Source organism: Montipora capricornis, chromosome 14 (genome assembly GCF_036669925.1).
Source record: "Montipora capricornis isolate CH-2021 chromosome 14, ASM3666992v2, whole genome shotgun sequence".
Taxonomy (NCBI): Eukaryota; Metazoa; Cnidaria; class Anthozoa; order Scleractinia; family Acroporidae; genus Montipora; species Montipora capricornis.
This window is the reverse complement of record NC_090896.1, coordinates 11,677,805-11,687,804: the sequence shown is the minus strand read 5'-3', so window position 1 is coordinate 11,687,804 and position 10,000 is coordinate 11,677,805. Positions and strand designations below refer to the sequence as shown.

The following is a 10,000-nucleotide window of genomic DNA, read 5'->3' as shown; positions in this document are numbered from 1 at the left end:
AAGGACTTTAAATCGCTTTGGGAACACAATGTGCTTTAGTCTGTCAAGGGACAGAAGAGACAAAGCCATTAAAGAGACTTCACTAGACAGCACAGAAATACCCCCTACTATTTGGCAGGGGAACCCAGTACGCCAATGGTAATCATGCAGAAAATAGACACCAGACCACACCGCATCTACCACCCCGACTGTAATCAGGTAAACAGCCATCAGTCCATCTGCAGCTGCCACGTGCATCAGGATGATTGACTGTGCCACATTTTTTTCTTTGTAGCATATTCGCCAAACAAAAACGAATATTGCACCAAGCAGAGATAGGAATCCAAGGACCCAAATGCTCCTTCTGGGCCCAGGGTGCTGAAACATACTATCACAGTTGGCAAAGTTGTCGTCGTACACAAACTCGCAACCAGCGTCTTGCTTTTCCACGTGACAGCACATTACATTTGAATCCACAGTTCTGTAAGCAAAGAGATTATGTGTAAATTGAGGCATTATGTCTGTCATTAAAAAGATAGTTTGCCCCAAGCATTGCTTTGCTTCATTTAGGGATAAAGAGAAGCCAATTGACGATTCAAGATACGGCTAGGCGTTTCCCTTTTCGTCAACAGCCATACCCATCTTATGACATATAGAAAGATGTTGATTTGTCTCCTTGTTTGTTTGTTTGTTTTCGCGAAAAAAAGAAAAAAACTAGACCTCGTGGTATTAGATAACCAGCACACACTACTATTAAAAAAAAATATATTTTTTAAATAGTATCCAATGTTTTTGTGTTCCTTATGAACAAGACCAATTTTTGTTAACTCCTACAATTGTTGTCCCTGATTATTGCAAAATACAATTTGTATAACGTACTATTTACGTAACTAGCATCACTTAGCAAAACCTACCAAGGACCTGGTATAGATGTGTATTAAAATGACCCACTTCATGTGATACCACGGTTCCATTATTTGCTCCCTACCCAGCCACCTTCCTTATGAGAATGTAATAATGACATTGTATTTGCTAAATTGGTTGAACGGTCAGCGTAACCATGATAAGACTTCAACTTATCTCAAATTAGATTCACCGAGCAATTGTTTATTACTAGCAACATCGCATTGCCGTAAATATAACCCACAAAGTTACCCAACGAAAATATTAAAAGTAAACGTAATTAAAGAAGAGAATCAATAGCCAAACTTGAAACTGTTTAATCAAGGAACAAGAAAATAAAGGAAGGAAAGGAAGAGTGAGTGAGTGAGTGAGTGAGTGAGTGAGTCAATAAAAAATTGATGAGATATAGAATTACAAGTTCATTGTAGATTTGTACTGACTCTTTGTAATTACAGTAACTAAGAAATCCTGGACCCAGAAACAAGATAATGAAACAAGAGAAACTATGTGAGAGTGATTTCAGCTATCTTACACCCTTGTTATGTGTTGCATCCTTGCAAAAAAACCTTCTGGGAGATCATACATCAAGTTGAAATGCATGTACCTGCAAAGAGTGGAGAAAGACGCATGTTAAATTAATCTCAGTGATGGTCATCTCCAGATATCTATCAAAGCAATTTGAGGGATAAAAGACTCTTCAATTTTGTCACAGCCACTCACGCACCTTACTCTACATTTCCCATTTAAATTTTCCTTTGGATTCGGATGAGCAATCTCTCCGTCATTTTTAAAACTGAAATAGCGGCCATGTTGAAATACATTGTTCCTAGCCACGCTTCCTCTTGAGACACTGTGCTATCATCACCAGGGTAACGATGTGAGATCAGAGCGCCACCAAGACAGGTAAAATGATGTCGTAAACATAAATTTCAATATTTTGTCTTCTTGAAACTTTTCCACATTTGCTTTTTTCATGATTTTTTTGCAACTATGAAGGAAAATGCACACTACCCTTACTAGCGCAAGGCTAACTCATTTAGGAGGAGGGCTCAGGAAAATTGCAGCGAGAACCAAACACAGCTTTGACGTGCCCAGCATTGCATTTATGAAAAAAAACGACGACAAAAAAAGGTTGCAAAAGGCTCATGCCAATCCATGAGAGGGGAAAATGAAAATTGCAATGTCGTCGCAGACTCCTTCTTAGGCAAAGCCAATGTAAAAGAAAACTGATTGCTTTTATTAAGAGTTGCTTTGTAGTTGCTTATTTAATTGACCTACTGTGAATTCTTTACTTACAGGAACTTTAGAGATGTAGCATCTTCGAAGGTTTCTTTCGAGACTCTACGGATATCATTCTCTGATACATCCCTGAAAAAAGTACAATTGTGAGGACATTCTCGATCAACATGTAAGTTCGATTTTATTTTCACACGCAAAAATCTGTTCAGGACTAGCATAATTAGGAGTATCTCAGCCGATCAGATACACAAACACTTTGTATGAACCAAAATATAAATGATGGCTTCTCCGCTTGAACGTATGGATTAATTCTGTCATCTCTCTGTACCTGTCACTTTGAATTATGTTCAAAGCATCATTAGCATGGTTAAAGGCACTTCCATAACTCACTTGATGACGATAGCTTTTCATTTCATAGTTTATCTCGAAAGTACTTTCATTTTCATTTTGTACATAACAATGTTTGTTACCGAAACGAGGATTCTGCCACTTACTAAAGGCTGGTTTTCACCAGGGATGGAGTCAGAGTCACAATAAGAAGCGCAGAGCAATACGATCTAGTGAAAATGAAACCAACGAAATCCGAAGCAGGGAGGAGGAAGAGGCAGTGCGGCCCAGTGGTTTGGGTGCTTGCCTTGAGATCTGGGGATCCGGGGTTCAAGACACGTTATGACCATTGGTAATCCCTGGTTCAACTTCTCAGCTGCACTTGTAAATAGCCAACTAGCTAGCCTCTGGCCAGTTGGGATACCTAACAGTCGTTGTTGAATGTTCTGTTGTGATTTTGTTCATCGGGTCTGAATAGCCCGTATGTGGAGTGTCAATTAATTATGTATGTGTGTATGTGTATGTATGAATGTATGTAGCAGATATGACCACTAGATTGTTAGAGTCCTAAGTGGAAGCCGAAGAAGATTACCAATCAAAATGCCTGTTTCCAGTCCTGCAAGAGTACGATTTTTGGTGTTAAAGAAAATAAGAATAAGAGTACCTCAGTTTGAAAAAGAAAGCAATATTGGATTCAAGACATCTAGGGATAGCGAGTATGCTAACTTCGTCAAGGAACTTCGACTAGGTGACGGAAGTTTTACTTTTTATCAGTTTCATGCAAGTTTATTCATAATATCGTAATTTTTATGTTTCGCAGTCACGGTCATAGTTTCAATTTGTCATATTTTTTTGTGTTTTTCGGAAAGATTAGAAATGCAAATTTGCCGCCATTTAGGTACATGAGATGTTGTCGGTCAAATCAGGTCTCAAGTTGAATCCGTTTTCACGTAGGTTAAATTCGTGACCCTTCATTTTAACTAGGTTGAACCACCCATCCCACGCTACCCCCCCCCCCTCCACCAAAGAAAAAAGAACTGAAAACACCTTTACCTTCTCTCAAGCTCTGTCTTACGCAGCTTAACACATTTTCTGCGTGTTTCGTATGATCTTATCGGTTTCTATATCTATATCCAGAAACCGATAAGATGATAGGAACAAAGAAGATGTGTTGAGATGCGTAAGACAGAGCTTGAGAGAAGAAGATAAAAAAAAAAAAAGAAAAACAGAAAACTAATACTAAATTAAAATTTTCTATATCGCTCTTTCCAGAGGTGATCAAAAGCGCTTTACAAAAATTTCATATAAATTAAATACAATATTGAATGGAGATAAAGTAAAAGTTAAATTTAAAGTGATTCCATCGTTAAAAAGAAAGGTATTAATTGATTTCTTAAAACAATTTAAGGAAGCAACATTTATAATGTCAGCAGGCAGTTTGTTGCAAAGCGCAGGGGCAGCAGCAGCGAAGAGGCGAGCACCAAGTGTAGGCGGTAGCAGCAGAGTACTGTTGTTTGAGCGGAAATCGTAGGTAGATTTGGGTTTGACAGTTATAAGTTCACTGATGTAGGGTGGAGAGAGTCCGTGAATACCCTTGAAAGTAACAGAGAAGTAGGATCTTGAACTGAATTCACTTTACGACAGGCAGCCAGTGAAGTTGTGGCAATGCAGGAGTTATATGGCAGAATTTACTAAGGTCAAGAGCAATGCGAGCACCAGCGTTCTGTACTCTGAAATTTTGAGATTTGACACTGCGGAGGCCATACATGAGACTATTTCAATAGTCTAGTGGACTTGTGACAAACGCTTGGACAAGAGTTACTAGACAGTCTTGTGACAGGCATTTTCGAATCCTTCTGAGGTTATGCAGATAATGAAATCCAGAAATACATACTTTGTTGATATTCGTTCTAACAGACAGCATCAAATCAAACCAATCGGGTTAGCGGTTTCTGAGTAAGATGGCCGCGAATTTTGAAGCTCCGAGCTAAAGTGGATAAAAGTTGCATTTCTTCTATTTCTTTTTTATATTTATTCGACTACATGTAATATTTTGTTTGCTAACATGACATCAACTAAGAGAGGAAACAAGAAACAGCCAACTGATGCGTCAGAAGAAGATTTCGAAGCTTTCGTTCGAGAGTCGCTGGCACGTCTGTGCGGAGGTCAAGAAAAGATTATACAAGACATCTCGAATCTGAAAGCAAAAGTACAACTGAATGAAGAGGCTTTGGACAGGATTTCTAAACAATTTACGAACCTCAACCAAAGTTTTGAAGAACTCAAGGGAGAACTCCATGAACTAGGTGCAAAGTTGATGAAATAGAAGACTCTGTTCAAAACCATGTTACGGAAATTAGTCAAATGTATGAACGTCTTCTATCACTTGAGCGCTATTCACGGGAATACAATCTTCGCTTTCATAACATTGAAGAATCCCCAGGCGAGAATTGCCTGCAGAAAATCCACGATATTCTAGCAAACCAGCTTAATTTGGAGCCAAAATTAGAAAATGCTCATCGAGCTGGACCAAGAAGCGATTCCAAAGCACGAGCGATAATTTGTAAATTTGTATATCGTCCAGAGAGGGACAAAGTCATTCGGAAGAAGTGCGACCTTAAAGACGGTGTTTGGATAACGGAGGATCTGATCTGGGAGGATAGGGAGAAGAAGAAGAAGAAGCTTAAAGTTGTGATGAAGGAGGCATTTGAGAGTGGAAAAAAGCCGAGATTCCATCGGGGAAACCTGTATATTGATGGAGCTTTATATAGAGATACATAGATGTTTATATCCATTGATCAGGTTAGTTAGAAGATGCAGAGATTCCTATGTCTATGGACGTAGTTTTCGTATGAAAATTTAATGTTCATTTGAAATAGACCTATGACCAATAGCACAAATGACCCAGATTTAAATCTACAATCCTTTGATGATCATGGTACATTCACATTAGAAGAGCTTAATGAACTCTCCAATGTCGTTAAACCGCATCTCTCGGCACTCCATCTAAACATCAGAAGTTTATGTAAACATATCGGCGAGCTGCATAATATTTTAGACAACATTCCATTCGAATTTCATTTAATCGCTTGTTCAGAAACATGGATCACGCCTCAAGTCGATCCAGAAAGCATAAAAATCGCAGGATATAATTTGTTAACAGATAACCGTAAATTTTCAAATGGCGGGGTTACTTTATATCTAAAGTCAAATATTAACTATATGTTAAGAGATGATTTAAAAATAGATGGTATTGAAACTATATCGGTAAACACACAAGACTTGCTAATAGGTGTCATTTACAACCCACCTAGTAGGTCCCAACGTGAATTTCTTGACGAATTTGAGCAAGTTTTGCATACCACTTTTTTGTCTAAGCGGAAATGTTTGATCTTAGGTGATTTTAATATCAATACACTTGTTAAAAGCACAATAGCGAAAGAATACCTTAATCTGGTCCATTCTGAAGGCTTTAATCCTTTGATATTTGAAGCAACTCGAATAACAGAGACGACAATAAGTTGTATTGATCATATTCACTCCAATTTTGTGTACTCAAGCACAAGTGGTAGTATTGCATTCGAAATAGCTGATCATTTGCCTGTTTTTAGCCCTTCATACGATCCTTTACTAAGCCCCTTTCCCGATACCATTGAAATTAGAGACTTTAAAAGATTTGATGAGCTTGCTTTCCGTGACGAATTAAGGAACGAAAAATGGAAGTCTGTTTATAATAGCAGTGATGCGAATGAAAGCTTAACTAGATTTCTACACACTTTTAACAGGATTAGCAATAAACATGCACCAATTAAATCAATTAAGATTAAAGGTAAGTCAAACAAACCCTGGATAACTAAGGGATTAAAAAAATTGATTAAAGTTCGTAATCAGCTGTATAAAAACTGGTTGACTACCCGCAACAGTTATTATTATAATAGATATAAAATGTACCGTAACAAAATCGTTACTATCAATAAGTTATACCGTACAATATACTATGATCGCGTACTTAAAGACTCTACAAACAGTAAGAAAATGTGGGATAACATTTACCTGATAATAAATAAAAAGCGACCATCTTCCATTATTGATAATTTACAAGTTAACGGTAAAAATCTCCACCAACCAGCTTCTATATCAAATGCTATCAACAAGTACTTCTGTAATGCTCCACCTGAACTTGCATCTACCTTGCCTAAAGCAGACCGCCATTTCGCGTCCTTTTTGAAGGGGGAAAAATGCATTTTTCGCTTTACTAAGGTAAGTGAAGTGGAGGTCTTCTTACTTTTAGAGAGCATCGATTGTAAAAAATCGTTTGGTTATGACAAGATTCACCCTTTGTTATTATCCTCTGCTGCACTCGAAATATTTAGACCAGTGACATACATGAGAAACTTAAAACTTAAACAACGTATATTTTCAGATAGTTTAAAAATTGCCAAGGTTATCCTGATTTTCAAACAAGGCTCTCGTTCTTCATGCGGTAACTACCGACCCATATCAGTTCTCTGTGCATTAAGAAAAATTTTTGAGAGGTGCATTCTCAATCAACTGATATTCTATTGCCTGACTGCAATACAATTGACTGCTTGGTAGATTTAATAGATGAGATAACGAAAGCCCTTGATGAAGAAAAATATGCTGTATCGCTCTTCCTAGACCTAAGCAAGGCATTTGACACAGTAAACCATTCTATTTTGTTATCCAAACTAGACCTATATGGGTATACGAGGTAATGCAAATCAGTGGTTTAGGTCTTACCTAAGCAACAGTAAGCAGAAAGTTTTTGTCAATGGTGTGGAGTCTAACTTTCTTTTAGTAAACTCTGGAGTACCTCAAGGATCGATCTTAGGCCCTTTTCTTTTTTTAATTTATATAAATGATTTTGAAAAAGCAACCAAGTATTTTTCCCTAAGACTATTTGCGGATGATACTTCTTTAACTGCAACTGGGAAAGACCTAGATGTATTGCTTCAGAGGATAAACTCTGAATTGCCCGCTATTTATGAATGGTTATGCTCAAAGAGATTAACCCTGAATTTAAGTAAGACAAAATACTTGGTTTTTCAACCAGGACAAAAAATTAGTTTTAATCTATATCCTCCTCTAAAATTAGCAGATCAGTACCTAGAACAGTCATCTCGTGTTAAATATTTAGGGCCCATTATTGATTGTTTCCTGTCATGGCATGAGCATATTTATCATATTAGTAGTAAAATTAGTAAAAGTGTCAATATTATCGCTGAACTAAAACCATATGTGACATCCCAATCTCTGATAAGTATCTATTATGCACTTGTATACCCCTATCTAACCTATGGTTAGATAACCATAGGCCACGTACGGCCACGTTTTTCCAACCTCTATGATGTTGGTCTTCTTTATCCTGTTTTATCCTATTAACGTTTTTAATAGGGGTCCAAACCTATATTTGTTAACTTCCTTAATACAACGAGATGCTGTTTCTGACTGCTATTTTCTACGTAGCCTTGTAAACAGCTCCTGTACTCCTCCATCACCTCCTGCTGGCGGCCATATTGGTCTATCACCGAGGAGCTTTTTTAGTTCGAGAATTGCCAGATACACGTCTTCTTCTTCGACAGCTACCTTCCAACTTTTGAGGACATCGTCTGTCCAGAAAATATTACTCTCCGGTGATATCGAGCTAAATCCTGGCCCCACGTGTAATCAAGAAGATTAGCTACTTGATCTGCTATCTTCTCTCAGAAATAACAGAAATTGCTCTATTACAGTTGGCCATTGAAACGTCCGTGGTCTTTACTGCAACCTGAACCAAATTAGATTTCTTCTCAAGTATTCAAGATTAGACGTCTTTGCCATTACAGAAACCCATCTGAATGAATCTATTGGCAACTCTGAACTTTTCATCGATGGCCATTGTCTCTGGAGGCTCGATAGAAGAGACAAGAAAGGTGGTGGTGTCGCCTTCTATGTTAAAAGGAATATTGATTGCGAAATAATTTGTAAATATGAACGAGAAGACATCGAAGCTCTCTGGCTGGAAGTAAAAGCTCGTTCACAAAGACTCCTCGTTGGCTGTGTTTATAGACCTCCTGGCTACGACGGCTTCTTTGGTCATTTTAACTCGACCCTCGAACATATATGGAGAACACGTAAGAATGTTCTCATTACTGGTGACTTTAATGCAAACTTGCTCTTAAACTCAGATATCTACGGAAAAAAGATGCGTCAGATCATGAATTACTACAGTTACAAGAACTTGATAAAGAAACCAACTCGCACAACTGAAACTACAAATACTTTCTTGGACTTGATCCTTGTTAGTGATTCTTCTAAAGTCAGAGATGCTGATGTTTTAGACTTTGCTGTTGCTGACCACAAGTTTATCTATGCTGTTTACAATTTAACTCCAAGGAAGCAAAAACCAGTGCTCGTAAAATCACATAGCTTCAAAAATACAAACTTGGATCAACTTAAAAAAGATATAGAAGACTTTCCTTGGTGGAGCTGCTCTACTTTTGAAGATATAAATGACACAACCTGGGCTTGGGACCATTCATTTAAGAACATTGTTAATTCTCATGTTCCCCTTCGTGAAGTCAAGATTAAACAAGACTCCTTACCTTGGGTAAATAGAGATATTAGGAGGAAATGAATACAAGATTTAAGCTACTGAAGTCTTTTAAAGGTCCCCAAAGCTCAAGCCATTAATGGAATAAATACAAAGAATCAAGAAATAAAGTGACTTACCTCTTAACAAAGGCTGAAACTGAGTATTGGAGAGAGAAATTCTGTGAATCCAGAAACTCAAAAGAATTTTGGAAAACAGTGAAAGACTGCACAAATATAAATAAAACAAAGAAATCTGCTGTTGTTAGAACTCTCAAGAATAACAACAATACTGATCAGATGACATTGATAAATCTAATTTTATCAATTCTTATTTTACATCTATTGGTGAAAATCTGTCACCGAAGCACTCTTCTCCTGATGACTTTGATATACTGAATCATATCTATAGAATTTCTCCTACTACATATTCTACGGAAATAAGTATCACTCAAATTGCTAAAGACCTTGAAAAGGTGAAAGCCAAGAAGGCCCCTGGTCCAGATGGGATCTCATCAAAAGTTCTATCCTTGATCAAATCTTCTGCTGCTGATGGCCTATTCACTGTTTTTCACAAAAGCTCAAGTTCGAACAAATTTCCTGATATATGGAAACAAGCTAAAATGACTCCAGTCTACAAGAAAGGCTCCTTTTCTGATGTTTCGAATTACAGAACAATTTCTTTACTCAGCATTCCTGGTAAGCTCCTTGAGAATCAAATCTGTTCTATTATTGATAGTCACTTGCAAGCTTGCAATCTCCTAAGTGAACACCAATGGGGCTTTAGAAAAGGACTCTCTGCAGAAGACTTACTTCTTACTATGACAGAAAAATGGAAGCTAGCTATGGACAAGGGTGAAATTGTTGGAGCAATTTTTATAGACTTCCAAAAAGCTTTCGACACCGTATCACATGAGATCCTATCTTTAAAGCTCAATGCAGTTGGTATCTCTGGCCCATT

The 10,000-nt window shown here is 37.5% G+C and overlaps 1 pseudogene; it reads right to left on the bottom strand.

Moving 5' to 3' along the window:
* LOC138031381 (G-protein coupled receptor GRL101-like) overlaps positions 1-10,000 on the bottom strand; it is a 39,097-nt pseudogene that overhangs the window by 13,791 nt on the left and 15,306 nt on the right.